Genomic DNA, 15,341 nt, shown 5'->3' with positions numbered 1-15,341 from the left:
TTTGTTGAAGATGACAGTTTGGTTGAAATTGACAGTTTGGTTGAAGATGACAGTTTGGTTGAAAATGACAGTTTGGTTGAAGTTGACAGTTTGGTTGAAATTGACAGTTTGGTTGAAGATGACAGTTTGATTGAAGTTGACTGTTTGAAGATGACAGTTTGTTTGAAGGTGACAGTTTGGTTGAAGGTGAAAGTTTGGTTGAAGATGACAGTTTGGTTGAAGTTGACAAGTTGGTTGAAGATGCCAGTTTGATTGAAGTTGACAGTTTGATTGAAGATGACAGTTTGGTTGAAGATGACAGTTTGGTTGAAGATGACAGTTTGGTTGAAGTTGACAGTTTGGTTGAAGATGACAGTTTGTTGAAGATGACAGTTTGGTTGAAATTGACAGTTTGGTTGAAGATGACAGTTTGATTGAAGTTGACTGTTTGAAGATGACAGTTTGTTTGAAGGTGACAGTTTGGTTGAAGGTGAAAGTTTAGTTGAAGATGACAGTTTGGTTGAAGTTGACAGTTTGGTTGAAGATGCCAGTTTGGTTGAAGATGACAGTTTGGTTGAAGATGACCGTTTGGTTGAAGATGACCGTTTGGTTGAAGATGACAGTTTGGTTGAAGATTAAAGTTTGATTGAAGATGACAGTTTGGTTGAAGTTGACAGTTTGGTTGAAGATGACAGTTTGGTTGAAGTTGACAATTAGGTTGAAGATGACAGTTTGGTTGAAGGTGACAGTTTGGTTGAAGGTGAAAGTTTGGTTGAAGATGACCGTTTGGTTGAAGTTGACAGTTTAGTTGAAGATGCCAGTTTGGTTGAAGATGATAGTTTGGTTGAAGATGACCGTTTGGTTGAAGATGACAGTTTGGTTGAAGATGACCGTTTGGTTGAAGATGACCGTTTGGTTGAAGATGACAGTTTGGTTGAAGATGAAAGTTTGATTGAAGATGACAGTTTGGTTGAAGTTGACAGTTTGGTTGAAGATGACAGTTTGGTTGAAGTTGACATTTAGGTTGAAGATGACAGTTTGGTTGAAGGTGACAGTTTGGTTGAAGTTGACATTTAGGTTGAAGATGACAGTTTGGTTGAAGGTGAAAGTTTGGTTGAAGATGACAGTTTGGTTGAAGTTGACAGTTTAATTGAAGATGCCAGTTTGGTTGAAGATGACAGTTTGATTGAAGTTGACAGTTTGATTGAAGATGACAGTTTGGTTGAAGATGACAGTTTGGTTGAAGTTGACAGTTTGGTTGAAGATGACAGTTTGGTTGAAGTTGACATTTAGGTTGAAGATGACAGTTTGGTTGAAGGTGAAAGTTTGGTTGAAGATGACAGTTTGGTTGAAGTTGACAGTTTAATTGAAGATGCCAGTTTGGTTGAAGATGACAGTTTGATTGAAGTTGACAGTTTGATTGAAGATGACAGTTTGGTTGAAGATGACAGTTTGGTTGAAGTTGACAGTTTGGTTGAAGTTGACAGTTTGGTTGAAGATGACAGTTTGGTTGAAGTTGACAATTAGGTTGAAGATGACAGTTTGGTTGAAGTTGACTGTTTGAAGATGACAGTTTGTTTGAAGGTGACAGTTTGGTTGAAGTTGACAAATAGGTTGAAGATGACAGTTTGTTTGAAGTTGACTGTTTGAAGATGACAGTTTGTTTGAAGGTGACAGTTTGGTTGAAGGTGAAAGTTTGGTTGAAGATGACAGTTTGGTTGAAGTTGACAGTTTGGTTGAAGATGCCAGTTTGGTTGAAGATGACAGTTTGATTGAAGTTGACAGTTTGATTGAAGATGACAGCTTGGTTGAAGATGACAGTTTGGTTGAAGATGGCAGTTTGGTTGAAGATGACAGTTTGATTGAAGATGACAGTTTGGTTGAAGGTGACAGTTTGGTTGAAGATGATAGTTTGGTTGAAGATGACCGTTTGGTTGAAGATGACAGTTTGGTTGAAGATGACCGTTTGGTTGAAGATGACCGTTTGGTTGAAGATGACAGTTTGGTTGAAGATGAAAGTTTGATTGAAGATGACAGTTTGGTTGAAGTTGACAGTTTGGTTGAAGATGACAGTTTGGTTGAAGTTGACAATTAGGTTGAAGATGACAGTTTGGTTGAAGGTGACAAATTGGTTGAAGGTGAAAGTTTGGTTGAAGATGACAGTTTGGTTGAAATTGACAGTTTGGTTGAAGATGCCAGTTTGGTTGAAGATGACAATTTGGTTGAAGTTGACAGTTTGGTTGAAGATGACAGTTTGGTTGAAGTTGACAATTAGGTTGAAGATGACAGTTTGGTTGAAGGTGAAAGTTTGGTTGAAGTTGACTGTTTGAAGATGACAGTTTGTTTGAAGGTGACAGTTTGGTTGAAGGTGAAAGTTTGGTTGAAGATGACAGTTTGGTTGAAGTTGACAGTTTGGTTGAAGATGCCAGTTTGGTTGAAGATGACAGTTTGGTTGAAGATGGCAGTTTGGTTGAAGATGACAGTTTGATTGAAAATGACAGTTTGGTTGAAGGTGACAGTTTGGTTGAAGATGATAGTTTGGTTGAAGATGCCAGTTTGGTTGAAGATGACAGTTTGGTTGAAGTTGACAGTTTGGTTGAAGATGACAGTTTGGTTGAAGTTGACAATTAGGTTGAAGATGACAGTTTGGTTGAAGGTGACAGTTTGGTTGAAGGTGAAAGTTTGGTTGAAGATGACAGTTTGGTTGAAGTTGACAGTTTAGTTGAAGATGCCAGTTTGGTTGAAGATGACAGTTTGATTGAAGTTGACAGTTTGATTGAAGATGACAGTTTGGTTGAAGATGACAGTTTGGTTGAAGTTGACAGTTTGATTGAAGATGACAGTTTGGTTGAAGATGACTGTTTGGTTGAAGATGGCAGTTTGGTTGAAGTTGACAGTTTGGTTGAAGATGACAGTTTGGTTGAAGTTGACAATTAGTTGAAGATGACAGTTTGGTTGAAGTTGACTGTTTGAAGATGACAGTTTGTTTGAAGGTGACAGTTTGGTTGAAGTTGACAATTAGGTTTAAGATGACAGTTTGGTTGAAGTTGACTGTTTGAAGATGACAGTTTGTTTGAAGGTGACAGTTTGGTTGAAGGTGAAAGTTTGTTTGAAGATGCCAGTTTGGTTGAAGATGACAGTTTGATTGAAGTTGACAGTTTGATTGAAGATGACAGTTTGGTTGAAGATGACAGTTTGGTTGAAGATGGCAGTTTGGTTGAAGATGACAGTTTGATTGAAGATGACAGTTTGGTTGAAGGTGACAGTTTGGTTGAAGATGATAGTTTGGTTGAAGATGACCGTTTGGTTGAAGATGACAGTTTGGTTGAAGATGACCGTTTGGTTGAAGATGACCGTTTGGTTGAAGATGACAGTTTGGTTGAAGATGAAAGTTTGATTGAAGATGACAGTTTGGTTGAAGTTGACAGTTTGGTTGAAGATGACAGTTTGGTTGAAGTTGACAATTAGGTTGAAGATGACAGTTTGGTTGAAGGTGACAGTTTGGTTGAAGGTGAAAGTTTGGTTGAAGATGACAGTTTGGTTGAAATTGACAGTTTGGTTGAAGATGCCAGTTTGGTTGAAGATGACAGTTTGGTTGAAGTTGACTGTTTGAAGATGACAGTTTGTTTGAAGGTGACAGTTTGGTTGAAGGTGAAAGTTTGGTTTAAGATGACAGTTTGGTTGAAGTTGACAGTTTGGTTGAAGATGCCAGTTTGGTTGAAGATGACAGTTTGGTTGAAGATGACAGTTTGGTTGAAGATGACAGTTTGGCTGAAGATGACAGTTTGGTTGAAGATGACAGTTTGTTGAAGATGACAGTTTGGTTGAAATTGACAGTTTGGTTGAAGATGACAGTTTGGTTGAAAATGACAGTTTGGTTGAAGTTGACAGTTTGGTTGAAATTGACAGTTTGGTTGAAGATGACAGTTTGATTGAAGTTGACTGTTTGAAGATGACAGTTTGTTTGAAGGTGACAGTTTGGTTGAAGGTGAAAGTTTGGTTGAAGATGACAGTTTGGTTGAAGTTGACAAGTTGGTTGAAGATGCCAGTTTGATTGAAGTTGACAGTTTGATTGAAGATGACAGTTTGGTTGAAGATGACAGTTTGGTTGAAGATGACAGTTTGGTTGAAGTTGACAGTTTGGTTGAAGATGACAGTTTGTTGAAGATGACAGTTTGGTTGAAATTGACAGTTTGGTTGAAGATGACAGTTTGATTGAAGTTGACTGTTTGAAGATGACAGTTTGTTTGAAGGTGACAGTTTGGTTGAAGGTGAAAGTTTAGTTGAAGATGACAGTTTGGTTGAAGTTGACAGTTTGGTTGAAGATGCCAGTTTGGTTGAAGATGACAGTTTGGTTGAAGATGACCGTTTGGTTGAAGATGACCGTTTGGTTGAAGATGACAGTTTGGTTGAAGATTAAAGTTTGATTGAAGATGACAGTTTGGTTGAAGTTGACAGTTTGGTTGAAGATGACAGTTTGGTTGAAGTTGACAATTAGGTTGAAGATGACAGTTTGGTTGAAGGTGACAGTTTGGTTGAAGGTGAAAGTTTGGTTGAAGATGACCGTTTGGTTGAAGTTGACAGTTTAGTTGAAGATGCCAGTTTGGTTGAAGATGACAGTTTGATTGAAGTTGACAGTTTGATTGAAGATGACAGTTTGGTTGAAGATGACAGTTTGGTTGAAGTTGACAGTTTAGTTGAAGATGCCAGTTTGGTTGAAGATGACAGTTTGATTGAAGTTGACAGTTTGATTGAAGATGACAGTTTGGTTGAAGATGACAGTTTGGTTGAAGTTGACAGTTTGGTTGAAGTTGACAGTTTGGTTGAAGATGACAGTTTGGTTGAAGTTTGACAATTAGGTTGAAGATGACAGTTTGATTGAAGTTGACAGTTTGATTGAAGATGACAGTTTGGTTGAAGATGACAGTTTGGTTGAAGTTGACAGTTTGGTTGAAGTTGACAGTTTGGTTGAAGATGACAGTTTGGTTGAAGTTTGACAATTAGGTTGAAGATGACAGTTTGGTTGAAGTTGACTGTTTGAAGTTGACAGTTTGGTTGAAGTTGACTGTTTGAAGATGACAGTTTGTTTGAAGGTGACAGTTTGGTTGAAGTTGACAATTAGGTTGAAGATGACAGTTTGGTTGAAGTTGACTGTTTGAAGATGACAGTTTGTTTGAAGGTGACAGTTTGGTTGAAGGTGAAAGTTTGGTTGAAGATGACAGTTTGGTTGAAGTTGACAGTTTGGTTGAAGATGCCAGTTTGGTTGAAGATGACAGTTTGATTGAAGTTGACAGTTTGATTGAAGATGACAGTTTGGTTGAAGATGACAGTTTGGTTGAAGATGGCAGTTTGGTTGAAGATGCCAGTTTGATTGAAGATGACAGTTTGGTTGAAGGTGACAGTTTGGTTGAAGATGATAGTTTGGTTGAAGATGACAGTTTGGTTGAAGATGACAGCTTGGTTGAAGTTGACAGTTTGGTTGAAGATGACAGTTTGGTTGAAGTTGACAATTAGGTTGAAGATGACAGTTTGGTTGAAGGTGACAGTTTGGTTGAAGGTGAAAGTTTGGTTGAAGATGACAGTTTGGTTGAAGTTGACAGTTTAGCTGAAGATGCCAGTTTGGTTGAAGATGACAGTTTGATTGAAGTTGACAGTTTGATTGAAGATGACAATTTGGTTGAAGATGACAGTTTGGTTGAAGTTGACAGTTTGGTTGAAGTTGACAGTTTGGTTGAAGATGACAGTTTGGTTGAAGTTGACAATTAGGTTGAAGATGACAGTTTGGTTGAAGTTGACAGTTTGGTTGAAGATGACAGTTTGTTGAAGATGACAGTTTGGTTGAAATTGACAGTTTGGTTGAAGATGACAGTTTGATTGAAGTTGACTGTTTGAAGATGACAGTTTGTTTGAAGGTGACAGTTTGGTTGAAGGTGAAAGTTTAGTTGAAGATGACAGTTTGGTTGAAGTTGACAGTTTGGTTGAAGATGCCAGTTTGGTTGAAGATGACAGTTTGGTTGAAGATGACCGTTTGGTTGAAGATGACCGTTTGGTTGAAGATGACAGTTTGGTTGAAGATTAAAGTTTGATTGAAGATGACAGTTTGGTTGAAGTTGACAGTTTGGTTGAAGATGACAGTTTGGTTGAAGTTGACAATTAGGTTGAAGATGACAGTTTGGTTGAAGGTGACAGTTTGGTTGAAGATGACAGTTTGGTTGAAGGTGAAAGTTTGGTTGAAGATGACCGTTTGGTTGAAGTTGACAGTTTAGTTGAAGATGCCAGTTTGGTTGAAGATGACAGTTTGATTGAAGTTGACAGTTTGATTGAAGATGACAGTTTGGTTGAAGATGACAGTTTGGTTGAAGTTGACAGTTTAGTTGAAGATGCCAGTTTGGTTGAAGATGACAGTTTGATTGAAGTTGACAGTTTGATTGAAGATGACAGTTTGGTTGAAGATGACAGTTTGGTTGAAGTTGACAGTTTGGTTGAAGTTGACAGTTTGGTTGAAGATGACAGTTTGGTTGAAGTTTGACAATTAGGTTGAAGATGACAGTTTGATTGAAGTTGACAGTTTGATTGAAGATGACAGTTTGGTTGAAGATGACAGTTTGGTTGAAGTTGACAGTTTGGTTGAAGTTGACAGTTTGGTTGAAGATGACAGTTTGGTTGAAGTTTGACAATTAGGTTGAAGATGACAGTTTGGTTGAAGTTGACTGTTTGAAGTTGACAGTTTGGTTGAAGTTGACTGTTTGAAGATGACAGTTTGTTTGAAGGTGACAGTTTGGTTGAAGTTGACAATTAGGTTGAAGATGACAGTTTGGTTGAAGTTGACTGTTTCGAAGATGACAGTTTGTTTGAAGGTGACAGTTTGGTTGAAGTTGACAATTAGGTTGAAGATGACAGTTTGGTTGAAGTTGACTGTTTGAAGATGACAGTTTGTTTGAAGGTGACAGTTTGGTTGAAGGTGAAAGTTTGGTTGAAGATGACAGTTTGGTTGAAGTTGACAGTTTGGTTGAAGATGCCAGTTTGGTTGAAGATGACAGTTTGATTGAAGTTGACAGTTTGATTGAAGATGACAGTTTGGTTGAAGATGACAGTTTGGTTGAAGATGGCAGTTTGGTTGAAGATGCCAGTTTGATTGAAGATGACAGTTTGGTTGAAGATGACAGTTTGGTTGAAGGTGACAGTTTGGTTGAAGATGATAGTTTGGTTGAAGATGCCAGTTTGGTTGAAGATGACAGCTTGGTTGAAGTTGACAGTTTGGTTGAAGATGACAGTTTGGTTGAAGTTGACAATTAGGTTGAAGATGACAGTTTGGTTGAAGGTGACAGTTTGGTTGAAGGTGAAAGTTTGGTTGAAGATGACAGTTTGGTTGAAGTTGACAGTTTAGTTGAAGATGCCAGTTTGGTTGAAGATGACAGTTTGATTGAAGTTGACAGTTTGATTGAAGATGACAATTTGGTTGAAGATGACAGTTTGGTTGAAGTTGACAGTTTGGTTGAAGTTGACAGTTTGGTTGAAGATGACAGTTTGGTTGAAGTTGACAATTAGGTTGAAGATGACAGTTTGGTTGAAGTTGACAGTTTGGTTGAAGATGACAGTTTGTTGAAGATGACAGTTTGGTTGAAATTGACAGTTTGGTTGAAGATGACAGTTTGATTGAAGTTGACTGTTTGAAGATGACAGTTTGTTTGAAGGTGACAGTTTGGTTGAAGGTGAAAGTTTAGTTGAAGATGACAGTTTGGTTGAAGTTGACAGTTTGGTTGAAGATGCCAGTTTGGTTGAAGATGACAGTTTGGTTGAAGATGACCGTTTGGTTGAAGATGACCGTTTGGTTGAAGATGACAGTTTGGTTGGAGATTAAAGTTTGATTGAAGATGACGGTTTGGTTGAAGTTGACAGTTTGGTTGAAGATGACAGTTTGGTTGAAGTTGACAATTAGGTTGAAGATGACAGTTTGGTTGAAGGTGACAGTTTGGTTGAAGGTGAAAGTTTGGTTGAAGATGACAGTTTGGTTGAAGTTGACAGTTTAGTTGAAGATGCCAGTTTGGTTGAAGATGCCAGTTTGGTTGAAGATGACAGTTTGATTGAAGTTGACAGTTTGATTGAAGATGACAGTTTGGTTGAAGATGACAGTTTGGTTGAAGTTGACAGTTTGGTTGAAGTTGACAGTTTGGTTGAAGATGACAGTTTGGTTGAAGTTTGACAATTAGGTTGAAGATGACAGTTTGGTTGAAGTTGACTGTTTGAAGTTGACAGTTTGGTTGAAGTTGACTGTTTGAAGATGACAGTTTGTTTGAAGGTGACAGTTTGGTTGAAGTTGACAATTAGGTTGAAGATGACAGTTTGGTTGAAGTTGACTGTTTCGAAGATGACAGTTTGTTTGAAGGTGACAGTTTGGTTGAAGTTGACAATTAGGTTGAAGATGACAGTTTGGTTGAAGTTGACTGTTTGAAGATGACAGTTTGTTTGAAGGTGACAGTTTGGTTGAAGGTGAAAGTTTGGTTGAAGATGACAGTTTGGTTGAAGTTGACAGTTTGGTTGAAGATGCCAGTTTGGTTGAAGATGACAGTTTGATTGAAGTTGACAGTTTGATTGAAGATGACAGTTTGGTTGAAGATGACAGTTTGGTTGAAGATGGCAGTTTGGTTGAAGATGACAGTTTGATTGAAGATGACAGTTTGGTTGAAGGTGACAGTTTGGTTGAAGATGATAGTTTGGTTGAAGATGCCAGTTTGGTTGAAGATGACAGCTTGGTTGAAGTTGACAGTTTGGTTGAAGATGACAGTTTGGTTGAAGTTGACAATTAGGTTGAAGATGACAGTTTGGTTGAAGGTGACAGTTTGGTTGAAGGTGAAAGTTTGGTTGAAGATGACAGTTTGGTTGAAGTTGACAGTTTAGTTGAAGTTGCCAGTTTGGTTGAAGATGACAGTTTGATTGAAGTTGACAGTTTGATTGAAGATGACAGTTTGGTTGAAGATGACAGTTTGGTTGAAGTTGACAGTTTGGTTGAAGTTGACAGTTTGGTTGAAGATGACAGTTTGGTTGAAGTTGACAATTAGGTTGAAGATGACAGTTTGGTTGAGGTTGACTGTTTGAAGATGACAGTTTGTTTGAAGGTGACAGTTTGGTTGAAGTTGACAATTAGGTTGAAGATGACAGTTTGGTTGAAGTTGACTGTTTGAAGATGACAGTTTGTTTGAAGGTGACAGTTTGGTTGAAGTTGACAATTAGGTTGAAGATGACAGTTTGGTTGAAGTTGACTGTTTGAAGATGACAGTTTGTTTGAAGGTGACAGTTTGGTTGAAGGTGAAAGTTTGGTTGAAGATGACAGTTTGGTTGAAGTTGACAGTTTGGTTGAAGATGCCAGTTTGGTTGAAGATGACAGTTTGATTGAAGTTGACAGTTTGATTGAAGATGACAGTTTGGTTGAAAATGACAGTTTGGTTGAAGATGGCAGTTTGGTTGAAGATGACAGTTTGATTGAAGATGACAGTTTGGTTGAAGGTGACAGTTTGGTTGAAGATGATAGTTTGGTTGAAGATGACCGTTTGGTTGAAGATGACAGTTTGGTTGAAGATGACCGTTTGGTTGAAGATGACCGTTTGGTTGAAGATGACAGTTTGGTTGAAGATGAAAGTTTGATTGAAGATGACAGTTTGGTTGAAGTTGACAGTTTGGTTGAAGATGACAGTTTGTTTGAAGTTGACAATTAGGTTGAAGATGACAGTTTGGTTGAAGGTGACAGTTTGGTTGAAGGTGAAAGTTTGGTTGAAGATGACAGTTTGGTTGAAATTGACAGTTTGGTTGAAGATGCCAGTTTGGTTGAAGATGACAGTTTGGTTGAAGTTGACTGTTTGAAGATGACAGTTTGTTTGAAGGTGACAGTTTGGTTGAAGGTGAAAGTTTGGTTTAAGATGACAGTTTGGTTGAAGTTGACAGTTTGGTTGAAGATGCCAGTTTGGTTGAAGATGCCAGTTTGGTTGAAGATGACAGTTTGGTTGAAGTTGACAATTAGGTTGAAGATGACAGTTTGGTTGAAGGTGACAGTTTGGTTGAAGGTGAAAGTTTGGTTGAAGATGACAGTTTGGTTGAAGTTGACAGTTTAGTTGAAGATGCCAGTTTGGTTGAAGATGACAGTTTGATTGAAGTTGACAGTTTGATTGAAGATGACAGTTTGGTTGAAGATGACAGTTTGGTTGAAGTTGACAGTTTGGTTGAAGTTGACAGTTTGGTTGAAGATGACAGTTTGGTTGAAGTTTGACAATTAGGTTGAAGATGACAGTTTGGTTGAAGTTGACTGTTTGAAGTTGACAGTTTGGTTGAAGTTGACTGTTTGAAGATGACAGTTTGTTTGAAGGTGACAGTTTGGTTGAAGTTGACAATTAGGTTGAAGATGACAGTTTGGTTGAAGTTGACTGTTTCGAAGATGACAGTTTGTTTGAAGGTGACAGTTTGGTTGAAGTTGACAATTAGGTTGAAGATGACAGTTTGGTTGAAGTTGACTGTTTGAAGATGACAGTTTGTTTGAAGGTGACAGTTTGGTTGAAGGTGAAAGTTTGGTTGAAGATGACAGTTTGGTTGAAGTTGACAGTTTGGTTGAAGATGCCAGTTTGGTTGAAGATGACAGTTTGATTGAAGTTGACAGTTTGATTGAAGATGACAGTTTGGTTGAAGATGACAGTTTGGTTGAAGATGGCAGTTTGGTTGAAGATGACAGTTTGATTGAAGATGCCAGTTTGGTTGAAGGTGACAGTTTTGTTGAAGATGATAGTTTGGTTGACGATGCCAGTTTGGTTGAAGATGACAGTTTGGTTGAAGTTGACAGTTTGGTTGAAGATGACAGTTTGGTTGAAGTTGACAATTAGGTTGAAGATGACAGTTTGGTTGAAGGTGAACGTTTGGTTGAAGATGACAGTTTGGTTGAAGTTGACAGTTTAGTTGAAGATGCCAGTTTGGTTGAAGATGACAGTTTGATTGAAGTTGACAGTTTGATTGAAGATGACAGTTTGGTTGAAGATGACAGTTTGGTTGAAGTTGACAGTTTGGTTGAAGTTGACAGTTTGGTTGAAGATGACAGTTTGGTTGAAGTTGACAATTAGGTTGAAGATGACAGTTTGGTTGAAGTTGACTGTTTGAAGATGACAGTTTGTTTGAAGGTGACAGTTTGGTTGAAGTTGACAATTAGGTTGAAGATGACAGTTTGGTTGAAGTTGACTGTTTGAAGATGACAGTTTGTTTGTGTCATGTCTGTATTATCATGTTTTGTTTTAAGTCATATTTTGTTTAGTTTCTGTCTTTTCACTCCCTTGTCTGGTCACCATAGCAACCATTAGTTTTCACCTGTCACGTCACGCACCTGTTTCACGTCTTGAGTCACGCACCTGTTTTCGCTAATCATGTCTAGTATTTAAGTTCAGTGTTTTTCAGTTTGTTTTTCTGACGACCTCGCACCCCATACCGCACCCCATATATGCTTCTGCACACTCCTCTATGATCCTGCTTCATGTCCCTTGTCACAGTAAGTTTTTGTTTATCAAGCCACAGTTAATGTTTTTGTTTAAGTGTTCATAGTTTACTCTCCGCCACTGTGCGCGCTTTTTGTTTGATCCTTTTTTTTGTATTTATAGTTAGTTCTAGTGTTTCAATAAAAATATGTACCTCCATTCCCGTCTCGCCCGTGCCAACTATCCGCTGCATCCTGGAAAAGCAAACTCCCAAGATCAAGTCCTGACAGTAGGTCGTCAGCAGACCCGCTTTTCCGCACCTACGTTGGCCGAGTTGGACATTATCGACGAGGCTTCTTGGGCGGTCCTGTGCACGATGGAGGAGGAAACGCGGCGCTACTCCTCCATGGAGTATAGAGACTTCATTTGGTCCCAGGACGACACAGCGTCACCTCAGCCGTGGAAGCGCCGCTCCCGACGAAGGACGTCGGGTAGAACTTCCGCGAGCCAGCAGGACACGCCGCTCCCACATGCCCCTCCCCCTCCGGGCGGAAGCAAGCAGCAGCCAGCCCGGCTTCGCCCGGATGACGTCAAAGACCAGGATTTTTTTTTCTGAATTCTTTTTCTTTTGATTCCCCGCTCCCCAGGACTCAAGCCACACCCAAGACACAAAACAATTTTTTTTCACCCACTCAATCCCAGGCACAAGAAAGACAATTTGGACAATTTAATGGGGAAGTTTCTGCCCTCCTCCGCCCACCCCTACAGAGAGTTCCAGACCGCAGGGAGCGCGTCTGGTATCCGCCCCTTGAGGGGGGGGCTAGGGCTGGGAATTGTTCAGGTGGGGTGGCTCAGCATCACCATGTCAAGCCACAGCCTCCCTCACGGCCGCCACCACCAGTCTTCCGACCTGTCAAGCCACAGCCTCCAGCACGACCGCCCTCACCAGTCTTCCGACCTGCCAAGCCGCAACCCCCAGCTAGGCCACCTCCACCTGCTCCAAGGCTAGCTCCTCAGCTAGCACCTGTCGCTACACCTGTTGCCGCACCAAGGCTAGCACCAGCTCCACCACGCCAAGTTCCACAGCAGACTCCAGTACCCGCACCACGCCTAGCCGCATCATGCCAAGCTCCGGTACCAGCTCCACGCCGCCAAGCACTGCCTAGCCAAGACCAAGACCCTCCACGCCAAGTCCAAGACCAAGACCCTCCACGCCAAGTCCAAGACCAAGACCCTCCACGCCAAGTCCAAGACCAAGACCCTCCACGCCAAGTCCAAGACCAAGACCCTCCACGCCAAGTCCAAGACCAAGACCCTCCACGCCAAGTCCAAGACCAAGACCCTCCACGCCAAGTCCAAGACCAAGACCCTCCACGCCAAGCCCAAGACCAAGACCCTCCACGCCAAGCCCAAGACCAAGACCCTCCACGCCAAGCCCAAGACCAAGACCCTCCACGCCAAGCCCAAGACCAAGACCCTCCACGCCAAGCCCAAGACCAAGACCCTCCACGCCAAGTGCCGCCAGTCGCAGCTCCACGACGCCAAGTGCCGCCAGTCGCAGCTCCACGACGCCAAGTGCCGCCAGTCGCAGCTCCACGACGCCAAGTGCCGCCAGTCGCAGCTCCACGACGCCAAGTGCCGCCAGTCGCAGCTCCACGACGCCAAGTGCCGCCAGTCGCAGCTTCACGACGCCAAGACCCGCCATGCCAAGACCAAGACCCGCCATGCCAAGACCAAGACCAAGACCCGTCATGCCAAGACCAAGACCCGCCATGCCAAGACCAAGACCTGCCATGCCAAGACCAAGACCCACGCCAAGACCAAGACCTATACCAAGACCCACGCCGAGCTTCGCCGCCTGACTTGCCACGCCGAGCTGCCACGCCTGCCAAGTTGACGACGCGCCTGCCTCCTCGTCGGCTACGGATATGGCCGCTACCTGGTCGCCCGCCACGCCAAGTGCGCCCACCTCCCAGTCGGCCACGAATGTGGCCAATCCCTGGGCGTCCGCCTCGCCTGCTGCAGCGGCGTTCCACTCGCCGCCGCCACCTAACTCTGCCCCGGTGGATACGGGGACACGTGGTCTGGCAACCCACCGCCATGTCCCCCTCCCGCCCTCCCATGACTTTTGTTAAGTTTTTTTGGACATCTGGTATCTGTCCTTAAGGGAGGGGTTCTGTCATGTCTGTATTATCATGTTTTGTTTTAAGTCATGTTTTGTTTAGTTTCTGTCTTTTCACTCCCTTATCTGGTCACCATAGCAACCATTAGTTTTCACCTGTCACGTCACGCACCTGTTTCACGTCTTGAGTCACGCACCTGTTTTCGCTAATCATGTCTAGTATTTAAGTTCAGTGTTTTTCAGTTTGTTTTTCTGACGACCTCGCACCCCATACCGCACCCCATATATGCTTCTGCACACTCCTCTATGATCCTGCTTCATGTCCCTTGTCACAGTAAGTTTTTGTTTATCAAGCCACAGTTAATGTTTTTGTTTAAGTGTTCATAGTTTACTCTCCGCCACTGTGCGCGCTTTTTGTTTGATCCTTTTTTTTGTATTTATAGTTAGTTCTAGTGTTTCAATAAAAATATGTACCTCCATTCCCGTCTCGCCCGTGCCAACTATCCGCTGCATCCTGGAAAAGCAAACTCCCAAGATCAAGTCCTGACAGTTTGAAGGTGACAGTTTGGTTGAAGTTGACAATTAGGTTGAAGATGACAGTTTGGTTGAAGTTGACTGTTTGAAGATGACAGTTTGTTTGAAGGTGACAGTTTGGTTGAAGGTGAAAGTTTGGTTGAAGATGACAGTTTGGTTGAAGTTGACAGTTTGGTTGAAGATGCCAGTTTGGTTGAAGATGACAGTTTGATTGAAGTTGACAGTTTGATTGAAGATGACAGTTTGGTTGAAAATGACAGTTTGGTTGAAGATGGCAGTTTGGTTGAAGATGACAGTTTGATTGAAGATGACAGTTTGGTTGAAGGTGACAGTTTGGTTGAAGATGATAGTTTGGTTGAAGATGACCGTTTGGTTGAAGATGACAGTTTGGTTGAAGATGACCGTTTGGTTGAAGATGACCGTTTGGTTGAAGATGACAGTTTGGTTGAAGATGAAAGTTTGATTGAAGATGACAGTTTGGTTGAAGTTGACAATTAGGTTGAAAATGACAGTTTGGTTGAAGGTGACAGTTTGGTTGAAGGTGAAAGTTTGGTTGAAGATGACAGTTTGGTTGAAATTGACAGTTTGGTTGAAGATGCCAGTTTGGTTGAAGATGACAGTTTGGTTGAAGTTGACTGTTTGAAGATGACAGTTTGTTTGAAGGTGACAGTTTGGTTGAAGGTGAAAGTTTGGTTTAAGATGACAGTTTGGTTGAAGTTGACAGTTTGGTTGAAGATGCCAGTTTGGTTGAAGATGCCAGTTTGGTTGAAGATGACAGTTTGGTTGAAGATGACAGTTTGGCTGAAGTTGACAGTTTGGTTGAAGATGACAGTTTGTTGAAGATGACAGTTTGGTTGAAATTGACAGTTTGGTTGAAGATGACAGTTTGGTTGAAAATGACAGTTTGGTTGAAGTTGACAGTTTGGTTGAAGATGACAGTTTGTTGAAGATGACAGTTTGGTTGAAATTGACAGTTTGGTTGAAGATGACAGTTTGATTAAAGTTGACTGTTTGAAGATGACAGTTTGTTTGAAGGTGACAGTTTGGTTGAAGGTGAAAGTTTGGTTGAAGATGACAGTTTGGTTGAAGTTGACAGTTTGGTTGAAGATGCCAGTTTGATTGAAGTTGACAGTTTGATTGAAGATGACAGTTTGGTTGAAGATGACAGTTTGGTTGAATATGACAGTTTGGTTGCAGATGACAGTTTGGTTGAAGTTGACAGTTTGGTTGAAGGTGACCATTTGGTTGAAGATGACAGTTTG

At 41.2% G+C, this 15,341-nt stretch overlaps 1 protein-coding gene across 3 annotated transcripts in view; it reads right to left on the bottom strand.

The window, feature by feature from the left end:
* LOC133622279 (leucine-rich repeat neuronal protein 2-like) overlaps nt 1–15,341 on the bottom strand; it is a 55,317-nt gene that overhangs the window by 38,654 nt on the left and 1,322 nt on the right. The gene's annotated exons all lie outside the window — the stretch shown is intronic.

The sequence above is a fragment of the Nerophis lumbriciformis genome, linkage group LG23 (genome assembly GCF_033978685.3).
Source record: "Nerophis lumbriciformis linkage group LG23, RoL_Nlum_v2.1, whole genome shotgun sequence".
In the NCBI taxonomy this organism is placed as follows: domain Eukaryota; kingdom Metazoa; phylum Chordata; class Actinopteri; order Syngnathiformes; family Syngnathidae; genus Nerophis; species Nerophis lumbriciformis.
This window is presented reverse-complemented; position numbering and strand designations above follow the sequence as displayed.